The sequence below is a fragment of the Chionomys nivalis genome, chromosome X (genome assembly GCF_950005125.1).
Source record: "Chionomys nivalis chromosome X, mChiNiv1.1, whole genome shotgun sequence".
Lineage (NCBI taxonomy): Eukaryota > Metazoa > Chordata > Mammalia > Rodentia > Cricetidae > Chionomys > Chionomys nivalis.
In genome coordinates, this window is record NC_080112.1 from 72,732,594 (window position 1) to 72,757,636 (window position 25,043).

A 25,043-nucleotide genomic window follows, 5' to 3' on the forward strand; every position below is an offset into this window, starting at 1 on the left:
TTCCTAGCACCCACATGGCAGCTCACAATTGTCTGTAACTCCAGTTCCAGGGGATCTGCCAACCTCATACAGACATACATGCAGGCAAGACACAAATGCACATTAAAAATAAAAAGGAATTATATAAAAAAAGGAAAACTAAAGATGAATAAACAAATAAGCCAAGAATATTAGTCAAAGTAAATGACTTCGCCTCCCTTCCTCCAGTATTGGGAAGTTGAACCCAGAGCCTCATGCAAACACTGCACAGTCCAGCAATACTTGGAAAAATTCTTTACTTGACAGTTTTATGTGTGGAACTCAGGGCCCCGTATATACAAGGCATGCACTCTAACAGAGAGGTACATCCCAAACTAATAATTACTAATATTACTATTGTTTTTGATTTTATTCTTTTGGTAGTATGAGGTAAGGTCTCACTCTAGTCCAGACTAGCCCCTCCATTCATCACAATCCACCTGCCTAATCTTCTACCCTCCCTAGTGCTAGAATTACATGGAAAAGCCGTTATACCTGGTTTCTAAAGATTTTTTTTTTCTTTTGAGAGTCCTCGTCTGGCCTTGAAATTAATATGTGGCTGAGGATGACTTTGAACTTCTGGTCCTCCTGCCCCTAGTTCCTATGTGTTGGGATTAGAGGCGGTTGCCACCATGCCCTGCTTTATGCAGTACTGGGTACTGAACCCAGGGCTTCCTGCATGCCAGATGAGCGCTCTACGGACTGAACTACATCTCTAGTGATAATTAAACTTTAAAAATTGTTAAATTCTGATTTTTTACTGTGTGATTGCATATGTGTGTGATATACATGTTTGAGTATTGGTAGGAGTTGTCAGAGGACAATTTATTTTTGCACGGGGGCTGGGGAGGGGTGTTAATTCTCTTGTCCCACTGTGGGTTCTAGGGAAAAACTTCAGGTTGATAGGCTAGTTCTTTTCTTTCTTTCTTTCTTTCTTTCTTTCTTTCTTTCTTTCTTTCTTTCTTTCTTTCTTTCTTTCTTTCTTTCTTTCTTCTTTCCTTCCTTCCTTCCTTCCTTCCTTCCTTCCTTCCTTCCTTCCTTCCTTTTTTTTTTTTTTTCTGTTTCAAGGGCTTTATTTTTACTTGATCCAAGAATTGAGAGGGGCTCCAGGGCATTACAAAGTTGCCTAGTGGCTTCTTGAGAGGTTCGGGTGAAGGTCCTGAGGCGGGCTGGTGCAGAGCAGAGGCGGGAGCCCTTTTGAAGGAGAGGCCTCCTAGTCATGCTTGAGAGTGAGGTACTCAAAGAGGTATTCGCCCAGAGACGCCTGGAGCCCAGCCAGCCTGCGGAGGTTGGTCCGGTGGTAATCCATCTTCTTGATGACCTTCACCTCCTTATCAAGGAAGTGGTTTTCAAGGAATTCACAGAGATGAGGATCTGTGCGAGCAGAGCCCAGGAAATGAACACCCAAGAGGGCCTGGTTCAAGTTCTTCTCCAAGGCCAGGGCAGCTTCCATGGCCTCTTGGGTTTTACCCCACTCATCTGGAGATGGCTTCTGCACATCTTAAAAGAGTGCACGGCCACAGAGATCGTTCCGCAGCTTGAGGAGACGCTCAGCGCCCTCACGTTTCTCCTTGGCCAGTTCGCGGAAGAAGTGCCCTACACCCTCTAGGGCCACGTCATCCAGATCAAAATCGTAGCCCAGAGAGAGGTAGGTGTAGGAGGCCCGCAGGTGCGAGTTGACCAGGCAGTTCAAGGCAACCTCCACTTCGGTGGAATAATTCTGACGAACCTGGGCGGTGATGGCTGAGACGCACTGGGGCTACCTGCAAAGAGACGACGGTGCTGGCTGGTCCTAGGAGCTGAAGGAGGCAAGAAGATGGTCCCAGAGGCTGCGACTGAAGAGGATAAGGAGCAGTGGAAGCTAACGAAGGGAGGCCCGGGTCTGTTCTGTCCAAACAGTGTTGAAGCAAGACACAAATCCATGGGATTTCCAAGGGCTAGGCTAGTTCTTTTCACTGAGCCATCCAACTCACAGGCTCATGAATAAAAATGGAAAAACCTACTAATGAATTTCAAATTTATAAATCAATTTGGGCTAGCGGTGTGTCTTTGTTAGGGTTACTATTGCTGTGATGAAACACCAGGACCAAAAGCAAATTGGGCAGGCGGTGATGGTGCATGCCTTTAATCCTAGCACTCAGGAGGCAGAGGCAGGGGATTGCTGTGAGTTCGAGGTCAGTCTGGTCTACAGAGTAAGTTCTAGGGTGGTTATACAGAGGAACTCCGTCTTGGAAAAACAACAACAACCCCCAAAAATAAAAAGCAAATTGGGGAGGAAAGGGATTATTTGACTTATATATACTTCCACTTTATAGGACTATAAAGTTTGAAGAAACTCAGGATAGGAAGTCAAACAGGGCAGGAACCTGGAGGCAGAGGCTATGGAGGAGTGCTGTGTACACTGACCTGCTTTGCCTGATTTCTTTTAAAACCTAGGACCATTAGCCCAGGGATGGAACAACCCAAAATGGGCTGGGTCTTCCATCTTTAATCACTGATTTAGAAAATGCCTATGTGCCTACAGCCTGATCTTTTTTTTTTTTTTTTTTTTTTGACTCTTGGTTTGGATTTTACTGCACAGCGCAGGGAGTAATTCAAGAGAAGCAAGCACCCTTGGTTTCCTCAGCACACAATGGCTGCGCCACAGACAAGCCGGTTCTTATGGATCCTGTGACTTAGGAGTGAATGCCCTGTATCTCTCCCACCCCCACCCCCTCAGTGACAGATTAGCCTGAGGATGGATTACAGTTGTATTGGGGTTTGCCAGGAACTGGGGAGGTGATGGGGCATGGCTATTGGTGGGATAAGTTTCTTTTTTAAATGCCAAAGTATAACATGGAGGGCCAGGCCTGCTTGTTGTGTTGGGGTTTTTTGTCCCTCCTGGTGCCCCACAACTGTTTAACCCCCAAAAAATCACACATAGGTCTCCATAAATTATAAGCCTACAGCCTGATTTTATAGAGGCTGCGTCCTCTTTGCTGACTCTAGCTTGTGTCAAGATGACTAAAACTAGCCAGCATAGAGTTCGAGTGACACACATGCCTAGCAGGGCCCTGAGTTTGATTTCCTACAGAAAAAATTAAAAGCACAGGTCTTTGTGAACAATTTCCTTGGACATTTTTTTTTTTTTATTTGTGTGCAATTGATCTTAGCCACAAACTGCTTGGCAACCATGGGTCCAACTTTTCACTTGAAATATTCGTTCTTGCTCTGTCTTTTTTTGGGGGTGAGAAAGGCAGGGAGAATCTGGGGATCAGAGTCTGTGCCAACTGGCGAGCACTCTATCATTAAGCCACATCTCCAGCTGAAACATTCTGGGGAGATAACTCAGCGGTTAAGCGCACTTGCTGCTGCTCTTCCAGAGGACCCAGGTTCAAGTCTCAGTACATCCATGGTGGCTCACAACTGTATGTAACTCCAGTCCCAAAGGATCTGATACCCCTTCAGGCTTCAGATACCAGTCTCATATATGGTGCACACCTATGCTTGTAGGCAAAACACTCATACACTTACAATAGAAATATTTATTTTATTTTATCATGGTTTTTCGAGACAGGGTTTCTCTGTAGCTTTGGAGCCTGTCCTGGCACTAGCTCTTGTAGACCAGGCTGGTCTTGAACTCACAGAGATCTGCATGCCTCTTCCTCCCCAGTGCTGGAATTAAAGGTGGGCACCACCACTACCCACCACAATAGACATATTTTTTAAAAACATCATAGCACCAGTGAGAAAAGGAGAAAAATAAGTGGTCTTTCCTACATGTCTCTATTAAGGAGATTCCTTTTACCCTTCCTTCCTTCCTTCCTTCCTTCCTTCCTTCCTTCCTTCCTTCCTTCCTTCCTTCCTTCCTTCGTTCCTTCCTTCCTTCCCTCTTTCCTTCCTTCCGTTCTCTCTCTATTTCTTGCTCTCTCTTTCTTTATTTGTTTTTTTCTTATATATTTGTTTGTTCATTAATTTTGTTTGTTTGTTTGTTTTTAGTTGTTTTTATTGAGCGATATATTTTTTCTACTCCCATCCCTTTTGCCTCCCCCCCTTCTACCTCTTCCATGACCCTCATGCTCCCAATTTACTCAGGAGATCTTGCCTTTTCCCCCTTCTTATGTAGATCTATGTATGTCTCTCTTAGGGTCCTCTTTGTGGTCTAGGTTGTCTGAGGTTGTCTAGGTTGTCTGAGGTTGTAGACTATAGGTTAATTTTTTTCTTTGTTTTATATCTAGAAGCCACTTAAGAGTGAGTATATTATATTTGTCTTTCTGGGTCTGTGTTGCCTCACTCAATATGACTTTTTCTAGATCCATCCATTTGCCTGAAAATTTCAAGATATCATTATTTTTGACCCCTGTATAGTACTCCATTGTGTAAATGTACCACATTTTCTTTATTCATTCTTCGGTTGAGGGGCATGTAGGTTGATTCCAGGTTCTGGCTATTACAAATAATGCTGCTATGAACATAGTTGAGCACATGACCTTTTGGTATGATTGAACATCCTTTGGGTATATACCCAACAGTGGCATTGCTGGGTCTTGAGGTAGATTGTCATTTTCTGAGAAATCACCATATTGATTTCAAAGTGGGTGTACAATCTGCACTCCCACCAGCAATGTAGGAGCATTCCTCTTACCCCACATCCTCTCCAGGATAAGCTGTCGTCAGTGTTTTTGATCTTGGCCATTCTGACAGGTTTAAGATGGAATGCCAGAGTTATTTTGATTTGCTTTTCTCGGATGGCTAAAAATGTTGAACATTTCCTTAAGTGTCTTCTAGCCATTTGAAATTCGTCTGTTGAGAGTTTTCTGTTTAGGTCTATACCCCATTTTTTTTTTCAATTGGATTATTTATTCTTTGACGTCAAGTTTCTTGAGTTCTTTGTATATTTCGGAGATCTGTCCTCTGTCCCATGTGGGGTTGGTGAAGATCTTTTCCCATTCTGTAGGTTGACATTTTGCCTTGTTGAACATGTCCTTTGCTCAAGAGGTCTCATTTATTAGTTGTTGCTTTTAGTGTCTGTGCTACTGAGGCTATATTTAGGAAGTGATCTCCTGTGCCAATACATTCAAGTGCACTTCCCACTTTAACTTCTGTGAAGGTCAGTGTGGTTGGTTTTATGTTGAAGTCTTTGATCCATTTTGATATGAGTTTTGTGCATGGTAGTAGATATGAATCTATTTGCATACTTCTACATGTTGATATCCAGTCATACCACCACCATTTGTTGAATATGCTTTTTTTTCCCCATTTTATATTTTTAGCTTCTTTGTCAAAAATCAGATGTTCATAGGTGTTTAGATTGACACCTGGGTCTTTGATTCGATTCCATTGGTCCTCCTCTCTGTTTTTATGCCAATACCAGGCTGTTTTCATTACTGTAGCTCTACAGTAGAGTTTGAAGTCAGGGATTGTGATGCCTTCAGAAGTTCTTTTGTTATATAGGATTGTTTTGGCTATCTTGGATTTTTCGTTTTTCCGTATGAAGTTGAGTATGGTTCATCCAAGGTCTGTGAAAAATTTTGTTGGGATTTTGATGGGCATTGCCCATCTGTGGATTACTTTGGTAAGATTGCCATTTTTACTATGTTAATTCTACCCACCCAAGAGCATGGGAGATCTTTCCATTTTCTGGTATCTTCTTCAATTTCTTTCTTAAAAGTTTTAAAGTTCTTATTGGTCTTTCACTTGTTTGGTTAGAGTTACCCCAATATATTTTGTGTTATTTGTGGCTGTTTTGGAGGGTGATGTTTCTCTGATTTCTTTCTCAGTCCGTTTATCATCTCTACAAAGGAGGGCTACTGATTTTTTTTGAGTTAATCTTGAATCCTGCTACATGACTAAAGGCATTTATGAGTTGTAGGAGTTCCCTGGTAGAATTTTTGGGGCCACTTATTGTCAGCAAATAGTGAGAGTTTGATTTCTTCTTTTCTGATTTGTATCCTTTAGATCTCCTTTTGTTGTCTTATTGCTCTAGCTAGAACTTCAAGTACTATATTGAATAGATATGGGGAGCGTGGATAACCTTGTTTTGTTCCTGATTTCAATGGAATTGCTTTGAATTTCTCTCCATTTAGTTTGATGTTGGCTGTTGGCTTTCTGCATATTGCCTTTATTATGTTTAGGTATGTTCCTTGTATCCCTATTCTCTCCAAGACTTTTATCATGACAGGGTGTTGAATTTTGTCAAAGAATTTTTCAGCATCTAATGAGATGATCATGTGTTTTTTTCTTTCAGTTTATTTATATGGTGGATTACACTGGTAGATTTTCATATGTTGAACCATCCTTGCATCTCTGGGATATAACCTACTTGGTCATAGTGGATGATTTTTCTGATGTGTTCTTGGATTTGGTTAGCCAGTGTTTTATTGAGAATTTTTGCATAAATGCTCATGAGAGAGACTGGTCTGTAATTCTCTTTCTTAGTAGTGTTTTTGTGTGGTTTGGGTATCAGGGTAATTGTAGCCTTGTAAAAAGAGTTTGTCAATGTTCCTTCTGTTTGTATTGTGTGGAACAATTTCGGGAGTATTGGTATTAGCTCTTCTTTGAAAATCTTGTGGAATTCTGTGCTGAAACCATCTTGCTCTGTTTTTTTTGGGGGGGGGGCGGAGACTTTTGAAGACTGTTTTTATTTCCTTTGTGCTTATAGATCTATTTAATTTAATTTTCTAATCTGGTCTTGATGTAATTTTGTTAAGTATATGTATCCAGAAAATTGTCCTTTTCCTTTTAGTTTTCCAGTTTTGTAGAGTGCAGGTTTTCAAAATATGACCTGGCGGTTCTCTGGATTTCCTCCGTGCCTGTTATTTTGTCCACCTTTTCATTTCTGATTTTGTTCATTTGGATAGCTCTATCTGCTTTTTGTTTAGTTTGGATAAAGATTTGTCTATTTTGTCGATTTTTCTCTAAGAGCCAACTCTTTGTCTCATTGATTCTTTGTATTTTTTTTTGTTGTTGCTGTTTCTATTTTGTTGATTTCAATTCTCAGTTTGATTATTTCTTGCTGTCTAGACCTCCTGGGTAAGTTTGCTTCTTTTTGTTCTAGAGCTTTCAGCTATTCTGTTAACACACTAGTGTGGTAATTTTTCCAGCTTCTTTATGTAGGCATTTAGTACTATGAACTTTTCTCTTAACATTGATTTCATTGTATCCCATAAGTTTGGGTATATTGTGCAGCAATTTTTATTGAATTTTAGAAAGTGTTTAATTTCTTTTTTTTCTTTTTTCTTTCTTTCTTTATTTATTACAGATTTCTGCCTTCTCCCCGCCACCACCTCCCATTTCCCTCCCCCTCCCTCATCATCCCTAAGAGTAATTTGGGTTCCCTGCCCTGTGGGAAGTCCAAGGACCACCCAGCTCCATCCAGGTCTAGTAAGGTGAGCATCCAAACTGCCTAGGCTCCCACAAAGCCAGTACGTGCAGTAGGATCAAAAACCCATTGCCATTGTTCTTGAGTTCAGTCTTTAATTTCTTTATTCTTTCCTTGACCCATTCATTGGTGGTTCAGTGAGCATTGTTCAATTTCCATGTGTTTGTGGACTTTCTGAAATTCGTGTTGGTGTTAAATTCTAACTTTAAGTTATGGTGATCCTATAAGATATATTGGGTTATTCCAATTATTTTGTATCTGTTGAGGTTTGCTTTGTTACCAAGTATGTGGTCAATTTTTAAGAAAGTTCCATGGGGTGCTAAGAAGAACATATATTCTTTTATGTTTGAATGGAATGTTCTATAGATGTCTGTTAAGTTAATTTGAGTCATAAAACCTGTTAGTTCCCTTATTTCTCTGTCAAGTTTCTGTCTGTAAATCGGTCCTGAAGTGAGAGTGGAGTGTTGGAGTCTCCCATTATTAGGGTGTGGGGTTTAATGTATGATTTAAGCTTTAGAAGTGTTTCTTTTACATATGAGGGTGCCCTTTTATTTGGGGCATAGACATTCAGTATTAAGATTTCCTCTTGTTGGATTTTTCTTGTTACTAATATGAAATGACCTTCTTTGTCTCTTTTGACTGATTTTAGCTTGAAGCCTATTTTGTTAGATATTAGGATAGCTACACCAGCTTGTTTCTTAGGTCTGTTTGATTGGTGTATTTTTTCTGAACTCTTTACTCTGAGGTGATGTCTGTCTTTGAGGTTGAGGTGTATTTCTTGTGTGCAGAGGAAGGATGGATTCTGTTTTTATATTCAATCTGTTAGCCTGTGTCTTTTTAGAAGTGAGTTGAATTATATCAAGTGATATTAATGACCAGTGATTGCTAGTTGCTGTCATTTTTGATTTGTTATAGGTGATGTTATTCTGTGTGCTTTTCCCTTCTTTGGGGTTTGCTGCTGTGAGATCATCTATTGTCTGCATTTTTGTGGTGTAGCTGATTTCCTTAGGTTGGAGTTTTTATTCTAGTACTTTGTGTATGGCTGGGTTTGTGGATAGGTATTGTTTAAATCTGATTGTCAGGGAATATCTTGTTTTCTCTGTTTGTGGTAATTGAAAGTTTTGCTGAGCATAGTAGTCTGGGCTGACATTTGTGGTCTCTTAGGGTCTGTAGCACATCTGTCCAGGACCTTCTGACTTTCATTGCTTCCATTGAAAAGTCAGGTGTAATTCTGATGTCTACCTTTATATGTTACTTGACCTTTTTCCTTTGCAGCTCTTAATATTCTTTCTTCATTCTGTATGTTTAGTGTTTTGATTATTATGTGGCGAGGGGACTTTTTTTTTGGTTTAGTCTATTTAGTGTTCTGTAAGCTTCTTGTACCTTTGTAGGCATATCTTTCTTTATTGTTTGTTTGCTTGTTTCTTTTTAATTTTTATTTTATTTATTACTAATAAACACCCTACTGATTTATACATTTACTATTTATTTAACTGCTTTTCTGATACTGGGGATGGGAACCAGGGCTTCACAGGTGTTAGGCAAATGCTGGGCCACTGAATTAATTCTCCTTTTCACTGTTTGTTATGTAGATTGGCTTACTTCTTTCTTCATTAGCATGTTATTTTTTTCACACCTCTAGCATATAGTCTTCTTCAGTTCTCTTTCCATTTCCGCATGACAAAAGTGCCAAGAAACCACTTGCATCCAGCTTGGGGGAACAGCTGCTGAGCTGGAAACTGCTTTGTTTCCTTGGGAGAGAAGGAGTAAACTGAAAGCTTTGGCATCTTAACAACTTTTTGTTCCTTTGTTTAAGGAAAACAAGAAAAAGCATTCAAGAACCAATTGACAAAGTCTCTACTTAGACGCCTCTGTCGATTTCTCTTTTTGATTAAATTTTTCCTGTAGGCTTTATCCTTGCCCCTCTTAGTGTAGTTATAACATGAAGCCTTCTGGGTTGGTTCAGCAAGATTCCCCTAGCCTGTTTACCTTATCACCCTGGCCTGCCTTCAGCAAAGATACTGTTATTTGAGTCAGGATCCCTTTTATCCCAAGTCTTTTTGCCTTAGTCATTCTCTCCCTGCTGAATCCTACCTTGCTCTCCTGTCCTTGCTATTTGTGAGATAGAGGCCAGTTCTATGCTAACAATTTTTTCCTCCCTGTACAGTAATTGCCTTTAAGTATCTCTAACGCATTCCAGTGAATTTTGCCCAGCGGTTTCTTTCTTTCTTGGGATGCCTTTGTAGATCAAGCTTACAGAAACATTGCGTCATACTGCTCTGAAGAAATTACATGTTTGTCCTATACACGCACAGAAAGACATGAAGGTAGAAGGGAGGTGGTGGTCAGTGTTGTCACTTCCACCCCACTCCTACCTTCGAGGCTTTCTGTGTGTGTATGATCTTGATTGAAATATATTGTGTATGCATATGAAGTAATTAATAATGAAACTATCATTACGTAAAATTGATATACGCTGATAAAATTTAAAAAATTTTAATGACAGTTTTTAGAAATAAACCATGAATTTGAAACTGTATATTAAGTTTTGAAATAGTAGAAAAAATGTAAAGAATAAAACCTACAATTAACGGCTCAGATAATTAACTGCTCACCATTAACTCCTAATGACACTATTTTTTGGTATTATTATTTGTTTTTGCGGTGCTAGGGGTTAAACTCAGGGGCTAATACATGTTAGGCAAATTCCCTACCACTGACTCACATCCCCAGCCTTGTTTGTTTTTGAGACATAGTGTTGCTATGTAGCCTTAGTTGGCTTTGAACTTGTGTTGATTCCAGTCTCAATGTCCTGATTACAGCTGTGTGCCATATGCCTGACCTCCTAGGACAGTATTTTGCCTCTGTTATTTATATTGGTTTGTGTGTGTGTTCTATAGTGTTATAGTGCTATAGTGTGTCAGGAGCCATGTCCCCCCCCCCCAAATTATTATAAGGATCATTGCCCTGAGAAGTTTGCAGAGGGCTCCACTTCCCAATTGTATTGAGAATTGTTTTATTGACAAAGCCTATCCCACACCCAAACTGTCTGTTAATAGAGAGCTATCTGTTAGCGGAACCCGCCTCACACTCTAACTATCTAGAGAACTAGGTGTGTCAACTTGTGACTTCCTGACCAAGGAATCGTGACCTGACTGATCGTAACCTCCTGGCCAACGACCTTGTGACCGACTTGGACCACGCGGCAAGATCCCGTGCCCCAGTCCCCCAAGCTCCTCATCCAGGGGCTATATAAGCTGCAACCATGACTCTAATAAACGGAGGCTTGGATAAATCTGCCTAGCCTCCTTCCTCTCACCAGCCCATGTCTTTCAGGTGGTACCTCTCCGTGACCCTGGAATAACTGACCAGCCAGGCGGGTTACAGATCCTAGACAGAGTAACTCGCCAAGGCGGTCTACAATAGTGGAGGTCAGAAGACACCCTGCTTTTGAGAAAGGGTTTCTCTGTGTTGCCTTGGCTATGCTAAAACTCACTCTGTAGACCAGGCTGGCCTCAAACTCACAGACCCCCCTGCCTCTGTCTCCAGAGTGCTAGAATTAAGGGCATGTGTCACCACTGTCCAGTAAGAGAACAACTTTAGAGAGCTGGTGCTCTTACTTCTGAGCCAGGTCCTCAGCTCTCTTACCTCTTAAAATGTAATTGCTTCATTTCTTTCTATAAAACTTTTTTTTTTTTGAAATAGAGTTTCATGTGTCCCAGGTTGGCACAGAACTTGCTCTGAAGTCAAGCATAACATTAAACTTCTGATCCTCCTGCCATTACCTAGTAAGTGATGGTATTGGAGGTGTGTGCCACCATGCCCAGTTTATGCAGTGCTGGGGATAAAATCCAGAGCATCACATATGCTAGGCAAACACTCTACCAACTGAACTACATTCCCAGCCCTATAAAAACATGTATTTTAAAAAATGATTGAATATAAAAATATAAAACCATATAAGTAAGAAATTGTATGGTTTTCTATGTGTAGAAATGTAAAATGCATACTATCTAATATGTTGTGTATGATATTTATTTCTGTAATACTGCTATATTTTACATTGCATAGTATGTAATTACTCAATGGTACATGTATTATGTAGCAAGTAAGTATTATAATATATATAAGTTCATTGTATATTATGATTATAATTTACGTTATAATATATTATTGGGAATAACTTATACTGGTGTGCCACTACATGAATAATTATATTTTATATCTACCTACACAAATTATGTTTGTTATATACTTAAATTTTTTTTTGTTGTTTGTTTGTTTCTCTCTTTTTTTTTTTTTTGAGATAGGTTTTCTCTGTGTAGTTTTAGCTGTTTTAGAACTCAATCTGTAGACCAGGCTGGCCTTGAACTCAGATCTGCTCCCTTCTGCCTCCCGAGTGCTGGGATCAAAGGTGTTTGCTACCACTGCTCAGTTGATTGGTTTGTTTTTGAGACAATGTCTTATGTAGTTTTGCCTGGCTATCACATGCCCAGATTATAGGATTCTGGGGGTCACTTTTAGGGCTTTGTGTGAATTGTGGGTGTGTAAGTTGTGGCTAGTACTCTATTAACTGAACAACATCTCAGCCCCTTGTAACTTTTTCAATTTTGAAACAGGGGCTTACTAATGTACCCAGGCTGGCCTTCAACTTGAATCCTCCTGCCTCAGCTTCTTAGCTGCTGCTGTAACAGGCTTGAGTCTTAAAGCCTGGCTCTTTTTATTCTATTCTATTCTATCTTATTTTATTTTATGTCCTTGTTGTGAGGGCCTCAGATCCCATGGAACTAGAGCTATAGACAGTTGTGAACTGCCATGTGGGTGCTGGAAATTGAACCTGGATCCTCTGGAAAAGGAGCCAGTAATTCTCCAGCCCCAAGCCTGGCTCTTAATTTGTCTTTTATTATGGTGCTCTAAGCCATGGATTTAAATTAATAGAATAAAAGATATCCGTTTTTCCCCTGGAGCAGTATCTCAAAAACAATACATTCTGAAAATTCTCCTAATTCAAGATGATAGGAAACACATGACAATGTTTCTCTCCGCGGAAGTCTTGGACTCCTGGAAAGTAAAAATGCCATAGAAATCTCCTTGACTTTTGTCACGCCTACATTTCTTTGCACGCTTCCTCATAGCTTAATAAAATTTGCTGTCCATGTTCCTTGTGGTTGCCTGGCTTGCTGACCTCTATAAAATTCTGCACCTCTTCCTCTTCTTTGAGCTAGTCTTCCATGAAAATAAAACATTTTTCATAATACAATACAAAAGAATGTTTTGAATTCACCAATTGTGCCTTTTAAAACAACAATTGAGAGATTTTTTCTTCTTACTAGACCTGGTACAGTGTATAACTTTGGTTCTTGGCTCTTTCTGATTTCCGACTTTGAACTACAAAAGCGAGCTGCTAGGAGATCCTTTGGTTTCCAGACCAGGGCTTCTGTACTCATCAAGATGATTAGATGATTTCCCAAATCTTTAAAAATTTGTTTTTTAGATTTTTAAATATTATTTTATGTGCATGGGTGTTTTGCATGCCAAGGGGGTCAGAAGAGGTTCTCTGATGGATCCCTTGAGACTGGAGTTACAGATGATTGTTAACCATCATATGGGTGCTGGGAATTGAACCTGGGTCTTGTGCAAGAACAAGTATTCTTTTTTTTTTTTAATTTTTATGGTTTATTTAACTTTATTTTATGTGCATTGGTGTAAAGGTGTCAGATCCCCTGGAACTGGATTTTCAGACAGTTGTGAGCTGCCATGTGGGTGCTGGGAATTGAACCCAGGTCCTTGAGAAGAGCAGTCAGTGCTCTTAACCGCTGAGCTATCTCTCCAGCCCCAAGAACAAGTATTCTTAACTGCTGAGATAACCTCTGCAGCCCCTTCCCCTACTCTCTTAATGATACCATACATAGATAATAAGTCTTTAGGAATGTTATTAATCAGTAGATTAGCACCATTTAAAAAGGCTTTTTCCTCTTCTAGTTTTACCTTCTATCTCACCCCCCCCCCTTTGGTATCATTTCTATATTGTCCTCAGATCTAGCTCTTTAATATTCTCTTGGTCCATCATTTAAGAAATATCTTTGGCTGGGCAGTTGTGGCACACTCCTTTAATTCCTGCACTCAGGAGGCAGAGACAGGTGGATCTCTGTGAGTTCGAGGCCAGCCTGATTTACAGAGTGAGTTCTGGAATAGCCAAGGCTACATAGTGAAACCCTGTCTCAAAAAAGAAACAAAAAGAAATCTGTGCCTGTGTGTGTGTGTGTGTGGTGCATCATGGTGCCTGTGTGGAGATCAGAGGACAATTTTTGAGAGTTAGTTCTCTCTTCCTGACGTGGTCTGAATTCAGATTGTCAGGTTTGGTGCTGCATTCACTGAACCATTTCTCTGGTCCCCATTTATCATTTTCATCCTTCTTATTGGCAAATAGCAATGAAATGTAATGTAGACCGATGGGAAAAACACAGCTCTTGGAGCTGTAAACCAAGTTCCAGTGCTGACCTAGATGCCATGACAAGCGTAGAGGATTGAATTAGCGCGTAGAGGATTGAATTAGCCAGAAATGGCAGTTTCCAAATGTATCACTCACAGCAGGAAGTCCCCAACAAGAATCTTACGGCTACATGTTCTGAGTGGCCTTATTAACTTCAACCTTTGCCTATAATCAGTCCACTCCTGACTGGCATCATTGCCAGAGTAATTCAGTTAATGACATGATCAAATAGTTTCCCTCATTTCTAGAAATTCTGTAATTGCTCCACATTTTATGACAAATAAAAATCATAGTCTCTACTCCGGCTGCAAGGTCCTATACAAGCTGACTCACTCCAGTGGTCTGTCATTATCTTCTAACATTTTTGAAATGTTCATGTTGTCTTTAAAACCCACTAAGAATTGCCTTGGGGCTGGGGCATAGTTCAGTAACGGAGCACGCACGAGGCCCTGGGTTCAATCTGCCCACGAGGCCCTGGGTTCAATCTGCCCATCGTGCAAAATTTCCTTGTTTTCTTGGAATAAGTTTTCTGTGGGTCCTGATTCTCAGGAATAATAAAGAAGGGTCTGGATTTTTGTCAAAAACAAAACAAAACAAAACAAAACAGAGTCAAACATTGGGATGATAGAGATAAATTTTGTTGAGAAATTTGAAGTAGAACAAAAGAGACCTCAGTATGGAACTGGGCTCAATGGCAAATATGGGAAAGACCCAGGAATTTACAATTAAGGAGCTAAGGGAGGTAGGAGGGTGGTAATATTGAATGGATGGAAAATTAGTGAGAAAGCCCACCAAATATACTTTCTTGCAGTCTTGCTAAACTGACCAGATAGAGTTTTCCCTTCCTTCCCCTCCTCTGGTTTTTCAAGACAGGGTTTCTCTTGGTAACGACTCTGGCTGTCCTGGAACTCACTCTGTAGACCAGGCTGGCCTCGAACTCAGAGAGATCTGCCTGTCATTGCCTTCTGAGAGTGCTGGGATTAAAGGTTTGTGCCACCACTCCTCAGCCAGATACAAGTCTTGCTGAGACCAAGCTTGAGTCACTCATGAGATATCAAGAGTAGGAGAGAAGGGATTAGATCAGCTATCAAGTGATCAGTTACCAAAGCTGGAAAATTCTTCCTAAACTGGACCCTTTAGGCCTGGCAAAGATTCTTTGCTTGACTAATCTTTCTTGTCAAGCTCCTAAACCTGTTTACTTCCTTGAAAAATCTGCTAAATCAGTTTAGCAAGGCTACCCACCCCCAACACTATCTAGCTGAGCACATTCCTTCCTAAAGGCTCTATAGCTGATTCATCTAGACCCTTGTTAGGTTGCCTTAACCAGAACCTCCTTAACCCTGAGAAATTCGATTTAGTGGTTTTCTGTCTATTGACTCTCGTTCTATTTTTTGTCTGTGAATACCAACTTGTATGTGCTTCATTCACAGTTGATCCTCAACCTTTCACCACCACATTTTAGCAAGTCCATAAATCTAAAAGTATTCCTTCCCAGGCTTTGACAAGTGTCATTGCATAATTTTTTCTTCAGTACGGATTATGGCAAAGATCTCAGGTTGATTGCCAGAAACAAAGGTATACCTGCTGTTCCTCGCCACTGTGTAAGTGCAGCCAAGATCATCTCAGTTGCAGCTTTGCTGCCAAGATCATATTCAATTCTGTAGCCGCCGGGTGTAGTGGCGCATGCGTTCAGTCCCAGCACACAGGAGGCAGAGGCAGGCGAATCTCTGGGAGTTCCAGGACAGCCAGCTGGCTACATTGAGAAGCCTTGTCTCGAAAAAGAAAAGCAAAAATAATAAGCAACAGACTTGTGCTGATTAGGCAAAGTAAGCTATGTTCAGCTTTTGTTATGTTTTGCTGAGGTCCCAGTTAATGAAGTTTCCTGCAGATTAAAAGTTTTCCAGTTTGTATTTTTTTTTCTTCTGGGTTTGTTTTTGTTTTTCTTTTAGCAGATTTCTGGAGCACACTGCAAGGAAACACTGAGCTTGGCAATAACTAGATAGAGCACTGCCAGTCTTCATGTGTGTGTGCCCGTGTGTCTGTCCATCCATGTGCCATGACAGCCCATGTGGAGGTCAGAAGACAGTTTTCAGGTGTCAGCTTCTCTCCCACCTTGCTGAAGCAGGATCTCTCTTGCTCTGTCTCACACAGTGTGCTCCAGGCTGGCCAGCCCTTGAGCTTCTAAGTGGTTTTCCTGTCTCTGTTTTCGAACTCCATATAGGGGGCTGGGATTCTAGACGTAGGCCATTATATCTTTTTGCTGATGTTCTTTATTTAAATTGTCTTTTAGGCTTATTTGATACGTATAAATGTTTTGCCTACATGTGTGTACTTGTCCATGATGATAATCCTTCACCAGCCAAGCCTTCTCAAAGCCTCCTCTCCCTCCCTTTCTTTCCTCCACTTCCTCTTTCTGCACTTTTCCTTCTTGTACAGAATTTCATGTACTATAACCTGGCCTGGAACTTGTTGTATTGCCAAAAATGACCATGAATTCCTGATTCTCCTGATTCTTCACCTCTCAAGGGCTAAGATTACACCACACTGTTTCCTCCCCCTCCCCCGGTATTTTTATTGACGTGCCATAATGTGTCCTGTTTTCTATTTTTTTTTTTCCCGAGATAGGGTTTCTTTGTAGCTTTGGTTCCTGTCCTGGAACTAGCTCTTGTAGACCAGGCTGGCCTTGAACACACAGAGATCTGCCTGCCTCGGCCTCCCACGTGCTGGGATTAAAGGCATGCGCCACCACCGCCCAGCTCTGTTTTCTAATATTTTTAAAAGACTATTTTCATAATGACATATTTATGTATGTAGCTCAGATATAGCTGTATTTTGGCAGTTAGTTTGACTGGTGTAATGGATGCTTATAATTTAGCACTTTGGGAAACTGAGACTGGAAAATTCTGAATTCTATGACAATCTAGGTTAAATAGTAATACCTTATCTAAAACAAGTGAAACTTTTCTGTAATGTGTGACAGAGTTTCAGTTAAATATTCTTTTCTGTTTTTTTTTTAATATTTATTTATTTATTATGTATACAATATTCTGTCTGTGTCTGCAGGCCAGAAGAGGACACCAGACCTCAATCCAGATGGTTGTGAGCCACCATGTGGTTGCCGGGAATTGAACTCAGAACCTTTGGAAGAGCAGGCAATGCTCTTAACCGCTGAGCCATCTCTCCAGCCCCTTGCTTTTTTTTTTTTTAAGTCTTGGGGATTATTTCAAAGTTTCGAAGCTTGTGGCACAAGTAAGAGAGTATTTAAGAACTGCGTCATTTCCAGGCCTGAAGACTCTTTCTTTATGGCAACAATAGATGGTGATAATTAGCAGCTTCCATCCCCTTGTTTACAGTTTGAAGTTCATGACAAATCAAGCTGAAGAGATCTTTCCAAGAGGCCAAGGTTGTGGGGGGGCATGGTGTGGGGGTGTTGGATGGAAAACTACTAAGACATCAAGAGTAGAGAGAATCTACCTAAACTGATCAAAAGAGATTGGTATCCAGAGTAGGGGGTGTGCCACAGGGCTCAGTGAATACAGAATCCACATGACAAGCATTCCCTAATGCACTCAGGAGAGAGCCTGGGGTGGGACAAAACAGACACCATGCCTGTATTTCCCTGCCTAGAGAGACCAGAGAAAGGCTTCAACGGAGGCCAGGAGAGGTCTTTGGGCCATCTTGAACTGGAGTTAGAGGTAGTTGTGAGCCCCCATGTGCGTGCTGGGACTTGAACCTGGGTCCTCTAGAAAAGCAGCCAGTGCTTTATAATTGCTGAGCCAGCGCTCCAGCCTCTGAACACCTGCATGTTAATGGTAATGGGCAATAAAAGTCAAATTACACAGGTTTGAGGAAGGAAACATTTGAGCCTCAGCTTCAGCAGGATGAGAAAACAGTCTTTTCAGAACGACTGAGCTCCTGTCATATCATTACTAATTAATCTATTATTACTTTTTAAATGTGTAGGAGTATTTTCCATTCATATATGTCTGTGCACCACATCAATGCATGGTGCCCACAGAGGCCAGAAGAAGGTTTTGGTTTCCCTGGGGCTGTAATTACAGATAGTTGTATGCTTTGTGGGTATTGGGAACAGGACCTGGACCCTATTCAAGAGCACTCAGTACTCTTCTGATCCATCTCTCCCGTACCAACTTCTGCTCTCTTTCAACTTCTACCCTGTTCACAGTGCCATTAGCCCACATTTCATACCACTACAGCCAGAAAAACAGACAGAGAGAGACAGAGACAGACAGAAAGAGAGAAAACTGAACTGAGTTCACCTGCTTCCGGGACTGAGTGTACTGTTGGGAGAAGACTTGGTCTAGCATTCAGAAGAACCACACTGAGAGAAGAGAGAAAATGGGAAGGGAGGGAAAGAGAGATAGGAAGAAAGGATGGCAGGGAAGGGGAAGGGAAGCAAAGGAGGGGGAAGAATAGAAGAGGTTACTTTTGCTTGCAAAGACCAGAGACCTCAAGAGTGACCTTAGAGAGCACAAACCTACTACCTGGAAAAGTGCAGGCCCAAACAGGATATTTGCCTTGTCCCCAAGACCCAGAGGCAGCCCACTTCTCACAGACATGACAGTCTCGGAAGGTCACCCACATCCTTGGCTTCTCTTGTCTGACCTGAATGGGGGAGACCAAATGTTCCCCAAGGCTAGTTTCCTGACAATTAATTCAGAACTGACTCTTCCAGAGATGGTCACATCCTGGGTGGTGTCCACAGCACAGGACTGTCCCAGAGCCCTGAGATGGGCTCTTCTGGGTTCCCAATGCCTGGTGCCTTCCTTAAGCCTGGGGAGCAACTGGGTTTGCAGGCTCCTCCCTAGGCGGCCTCAGGCTCTGAGAAGGCCCACCTCTTGCCCACTGTGCACTGCCCAGCAACTCAGTCCCTGATGAATAAATGAAGCTGCCAGAGTCAAGCTAGAGTTCCAGCTCAGGCACCTGGTATCAGTATCTCATATGCTGATAGCCTGTTCTCCTGCCTGTGTGTTTGTGTGCTTCCCCACCCCCACCCCGTGTGTGTGTGAGTGTGTGTGTGTGTGACTCCTTTCTCGCTTCTGGATATTCCTGAGATGGGTTTTACAATTTTTTTTTTGTTTTGTTTTTCGAGACAAGGTTTCTCTGTGGTTTTGGAGCCTGTCCTGGAACTAGCTCTTGTAGACCAGGCTGGTCTCAAACTCACAGAGATCCGCCTGCCTCTGCCTCCCGAGTGCTGGGATTAAAGGTGTGTACCACCACCGCCTGGCGGGTTTTACAATTTTTATTCTTGGTTTTGAGACAGCTTCTCATATATTCCAGGCTGTCACAAACTCGCTATGTGTCTGAGGATGACTGCGAACTCTTATCTTGCTGCCTTCACCTTCTAGTTGAATGGCAAGTAGCCAGCCTGCCCCATGATGACTCACCTACATGCTTCCTGGAGGCCACTTCTCCCGAAGCATGGGGCTCAAGAGCAAGGGGCTGTTGTGCTGGAGAAAATGCCTGTGACCAATGTAGGCATTTTGGAGACAATCAATAGCCTTATCTAGACACACGACTTGGACAGAGGAAACAAGGCTCAGAGACAGTAGGAAGCAGGCAGGAAGATCCTCCCCGGCAGGAAGTTGATTGAAACCCAGGCACCATTTATGCACCAGGGACGGTGTATGGCTCTTTGTCTGAGATTGCAGAGACCTCAAAGCTCCGATAAGGGCTCTAGAGATTCTCTGGTCTCTTTACTGTAAAGATAAGGAAACAGACCCTGGGAGGAGAGGTGGCCCAGTCACGGTCCCAAAGCAGCATACTGTTAGAGCAGAGACCAGGACCTGTTGCTGGGCCTCTTCAGCCAGAGCAGGCTCCTGTCCTCCATGCTGAGAAAGTCCCTCACCCCCAGGATAGAGAGCTGACTTGACAGTGTCTTCCGGAATGAGTAATGACTTCCTGTGGCCCTCAGAGGAAGCCAAAGGTATTTTCTCCAAGACACCTAGGTCCAGGCTGTTCAATGGACTCTCCTGGCCTCTTCTGGGAATAAGAGGGACCATTGTCGATCACTCTGGAGTGTCTAATGGTTAGTCTTGCATAAAGACTGGGTTTTCTCCCCAAAGCTGGCTTGTGATTGCAGCCACCTCTCTCCCAAGGAGACCCTTCACTCAGGAACACATGCTATTGACCCTCATTTGGGAAACACCTTCTTAATGCCTCTGGGGTTCTCACTGGACTGGGGGCACAGCTACCTAAGAGTCAAGGTCCCCGTAGTCTACAAGCTTCAGGGGAGAGTGAGGCACATGTACCCAAAGACAAACCCCTAGGAGGAGAGAGGTGAACCAGGCATGAGGTCAGAGGAAAGGGGACTGTGTTGATCTTTGATGTATAAAAGGGAAGACCCAGAGTGGCCTAGGGGTTACTGGGATAGAGGCCTTCCCTACCCTTTCTCAAAGGCTTCTTTCAAGGTTGATATAAGTTACCCCAAATCTAGCATCTGTCAGGACATCCAGCTCTTCATTTCACGACTTTGACTCTCAGTGCCGTCTTGGAACTGAGGCTCAAGCACGGCCTTAAGTAGCACAAGGCACAGCTCCCACAGGTCTTGGGAGGAGCCTGTCAACCAATGGTTCCTGTCATTCAGTCTATTCAAGCTTCTGCAGGCCTCAGGAGGAGTGGATCAGTGGTTCCTGTCACTCAGTGAATTCTGGAGGGGACACCTATGGAAAAATGTGTGCACCGTGGAAATTCTCCACAGGTGACTGTCCTGTTCTCGGACCCTCTCAGAGGGCGCGAGGCAGGCACTTCTTATTTTTTCAATAAATCTTTATTTATTTATTACATATACAGTGTTCTGCTTGCATGTATATTTGCAGGTCAGAAGAGGGAACCAGATCTCATTACAGATGATTGTGAGCAACCATGTGGTTGCTGGGAATTGAACTCAAGACCTCTGGAAGAGCAGTCAGTGCTCTTAACCTCTGAGCCATCTCTCCAGCCCCTTCTTTTTCTTTTTTAAAGAGATGGTTTCCCTATTATATAGTCCTGGCTGTCCTGGAGTTCACTACATAGGCCAGGATGGCCTCGAACTCTCAGAGATCCACTTGCTTCTGCCTCCAGAGTGCTGGAATTAAAGGCATGCACTTCCAGGCTGTGCCATGTTTTCTTGGTGTTCCTTGGGGGAGGAGGCAGAGTCTTCTAGTGCTGTCCACTGGAAAAAGCACAGCAGTGCATTTTATGACATTGATGAGATATCGGACATTTGACACAGTATTTGATAATGCTATAGGGTCACACTCATCGTAGGCCATACTGATGAGATGTCGGACATTTGACGCAGTATTTGATGAAGCTATAGGGTCACACTCATTGTAGGTCATATTGATGATATATTGGACATTTGACACAGTATTTGATGATGCTATAGGGTCACACTCATCGTAGACCATATTGATGGGATATCGGACATTTGACACAGGATTTGATGATGTTTTATGGTAACACTCATCGTAGGCCATATAATGACAGCAAAGCGAGTGGCAGTAGTTCTGAACTGCATCCTGAACTCCTAGGGATCCACTGCTCAGATGAATGGCTGGGAGCTGACCATCTCTAAGGCTGAGTAATGTGTACAGGAGTGCTCATCACAAGGTTCTTGTGTTAGGTTTGCCGTTTTCCATAATAGCCAGCTTTACATGTGGAATACAGAAAGTTCTCAAGGAAGATTTTTACCCAAGTGTGATTTACCTCACCCCCTTGAGAAGGCACTTGGTATGGCGATTAGCCTCCACAGAGGTGACCAGAGCTCTCTGCGTGTCTGTGTGCACTAGCAGCACTGTGGGTGTGCAGGCAACAGCTCGTGCCTGGAGAGCACTAGCCTGCCCCCTCACTTCAGTCCCCTCATTCTGGTGGCATCCATGCTACCTCTCTCAGCCCATGGAGGCAGGCTGGTGTGCTGGGCAGTGGAAGAGGGAGGTCAAAGTCCCTCCCTCAGGAGAAAGGGAGGGAGAGAAGCAAGAAAGGCGCTGAGAGGCAGGAAGGAGCCTGAGCTGAACCTGGGGGTAGAGGTGGCTATCAGTCTCCTGATGTTCACTTCCTGTGTCTCCTTTGTTGTTGTTGCTGCCGGGACCCTCTCCACTCCTGGGGCTGCCCTCGACTGCTGATTCTTTCTGAAGATGTGGGAACTCTGGGAAAATGTCTGTTAGCACAACAGAGTCAATTCTGGAAAGGCCACTCCTGGTGCCTCTAATTCTGAGGAAGCTGTTCACCAAGTAGTAATTCTCCGTAGGTGACTACCCTCCTGCCCTGGAACTATCTCAGAAAGCTTGAGGCAAGGCCTTCTTCAAGGCTTGGCAATCTTGCTGTTACAGCAGGGAGAGGCAGTGCCTAGGCCCTGCCCACTGGCCTAACAGGGAAGCTGATAATGTTGGTTGATTCTATGTTGGGGTATTCCTTTGGGCCTAGGTAAGTAGGCCTAAAGTATTCCAGAATCTCAGTTGCAAATCTTTGGGAGTGATTTATCTTGTGTGCTCCCTGGTCCCTTCCAACCTCAATGATCTAGGATCATCCTGCCCCCACCTACCCCAGGTGGGAGTTGCTGTCACACAGGGTAGCAGGAGTCCTCTCCCACCCAGTCAGCCAACAGAATCCCTACAACACACAACTACCAAGTTCCGTACATTTCCGTTGAAGTGATTCATAGTGGCAGCCACCCTGTAGTAGCCATCACTAGTTGTATTCCACTGTCCTGGGAAATTTGCTTTGAAGAAGCTCTGGGATGACAGGTTGGTGTTGGGTAAGGTCATTCAGTTTCCTGAGCAATCAGCCTTTTAATACTCACCATGGGAGAGAAGAAACACTGAGGATGCAGCATTCAGTGATTGAGCAAGAGCAGGGCCCAGATAGCCCCCACTTTTGGCAGTGTCCTTTGTGGTTCCTGGTTGCTAGGATCTGGCACTTCCATTGCTAAGCAACGGGAGGCTTCAGATTAAAATCAATTTCCTGAGCTCACTGAAAGGGGGAGGGAGAGAAGATGGAATGCAGATGCCTTGGGGAAGATCTTTGCTGCCTGGTAACCTTGCTGGAAGATGAGGAGGGTGACTGTGCCCCACACAATCACCCAGTACAGAGGCCTAGAAAGATTCTGGCAATGAAGGCGCTGATTAGAGCACTAATGAGTGCTCCCGCTGCTCCTCTGTGAGCCTCTAGGGTAGGCTACCAGTCCCTCAGGTCTTTCTGAATCACCTAGCCATTCCACATAGGATTGGTCAGGGGCTATACTCCAAAGATAGGGTCAGAATGTTTTGGAACACATCTGTTTTTGCCTAGATAGTGTCAGCAGTGACAGGAAGGTTGCTCACTTCCTTCTAAAGCAGCCCTGTCTGTCACTTACCCATAAAAAGTACTTTACCCCATTCTACTCAAGTCTGTTTCCATTTAGTGCCTTTTTGGTGAGGCCTAGGGATCTGGTCTGTCCTACAGTAGACAGGTGTCTATCTCTCTTTCAAATACCACTTCCCATCTCTGGGAACCTTGGGGGGGGGCATGCTTAAAGACAGGAGGACCTTTGCTATGACTTTCTGACTTTCCATGTTGCACTTTCTACTTGGTTTTATTGATCTGTTTCTTAAAAGCATGAGCCACTACTTCTCACGAACAACTTTTGCTTGTTTGTTCTTGCTATCGTATTGAGTTTGGAACCCAGGGCTACACACATGCAAGGCATGTGCTTTCTTCATGGTCTATATTGCCAGTTCACTTTAAATTTTATGTTGATACAAGGTCTGCCTAAATTGTTCTTCTAAAATGTGGTTCTCTGAGCAGAACACAGTGGCTGTCTTAATCAGATCACCTGTGCTCATTTTCACACGTCCGTGACCGTTGGATGTTTTGGACTTGCTGACCGTTAACATCCCTCAGAGAAGGAAGGCCTCTGAAGGTTATTGGACACTGCTGTCTGCATGTTGCTTTTCTGGGAAAGACTCTTCCTACTGTCGAGTTTGCTTGGGCTGTGACAAGTATGGCTCAGCCTGAAAATCACCATTTTTGTACTGACGCCCCTTAGTAATAAACACCACATTCAGCTTGGGTGAATAAGCGTTTTGTCTTTCTCGGCAACACTTTCTCTAATGTACTTTTGTGTTTGGTGTGGGAAATTAAACCAAGAGCACATGATTTACCCAAACAATATTTCCTGCCTGTTTTACCCATCTATTTTATTTTTCTGTTTCTCTCCACTACAATATAGCGTTTGTGAGGGTTGAGATTTTTCTATTTATTGGTGTATTTCATGATGTGGAACAAGCGTAGACCCTAGTTTATATTAAAAAATATGTGTTGGTCCTAGGAATGATACACAGAAGTAGAATGTGTATGGTGGATATGGCCCTTTCTTAATCCCCAACATCTATGCATATGTGCATGAGGGTGCGCGCACACACACATATACACACATCTGGTTTGGTGCCTCATGCTTGTAATCCCAGCAATACACATAAAGCCAAGGAAGGAGGATGCAAGCCTGCATTGCATAGTGAATTCTAGGATAGCCTTGGGCGCAATGTGACATTTCGTTTTAAATAAATAAATACAAAGAAAGATCTGAGATATGGCTCAATAGCAGAACACTTGCATAACATGTATGAGGCACTGGATTTGACCCCCAACATTATAAAAAGGCAATGCATGAATATGCTGTCTTAGTCACTGTTCTATTGTTGTGGAGACACCACAACCAAGACAACTCTTATAAAATAAAGGATTTAATTGGAGGTTTGTTTACAATTTCAGAGGCTTAGTTCATTCTCATCATGGCAGGGAGCCCAGCAGCAGGCATGCATGATGCTTGCATGATGCTTGAGAGTGGTAGCTGAGAGCTACATTCTTATTCACAAGCAGAGGGAGAGAGACTGGGCCTGGTGTGGACCTCAAAACCCATCCCCAGTGACACGCTTCCTCCAACAAGGCCAAACCTATTCCAATAATACCATACCTCCTAATCCTTCTCAAATAGAGCCGCTCCTTGGTAATCAAGAATTCAAATATGAGTCTATGGGGTCTTCTTCTTTTTGAGGCAAGGTTTCTCTGTGTAACAGCCCTGTCTGTCCTGGAATGTGCTCTGTAGACCAGGCTGGCCTTGAACTCACAGAGCGCCACCTTTTGAGTGCTGGGAATCAAAGAAAGGTGTGCACTACCACTGCCTAACTGAAC

The 25,043-nt window shown here is 42.8% G+C and overlaps 1 pseudogene; it reads right to left on the minus strand.

The window, feature by feature from the left end:
- Nucleotides 1–1,231: 1,231 nt before the first annotated feature.
- Nucleotides 1,232–21,352, minus strand: LOC130868476 (ferritin light chain-like; annotated as a pseudogene).
- Nucleotides 21,353–25,043: the final 3,691 nt, after the last annotated feature.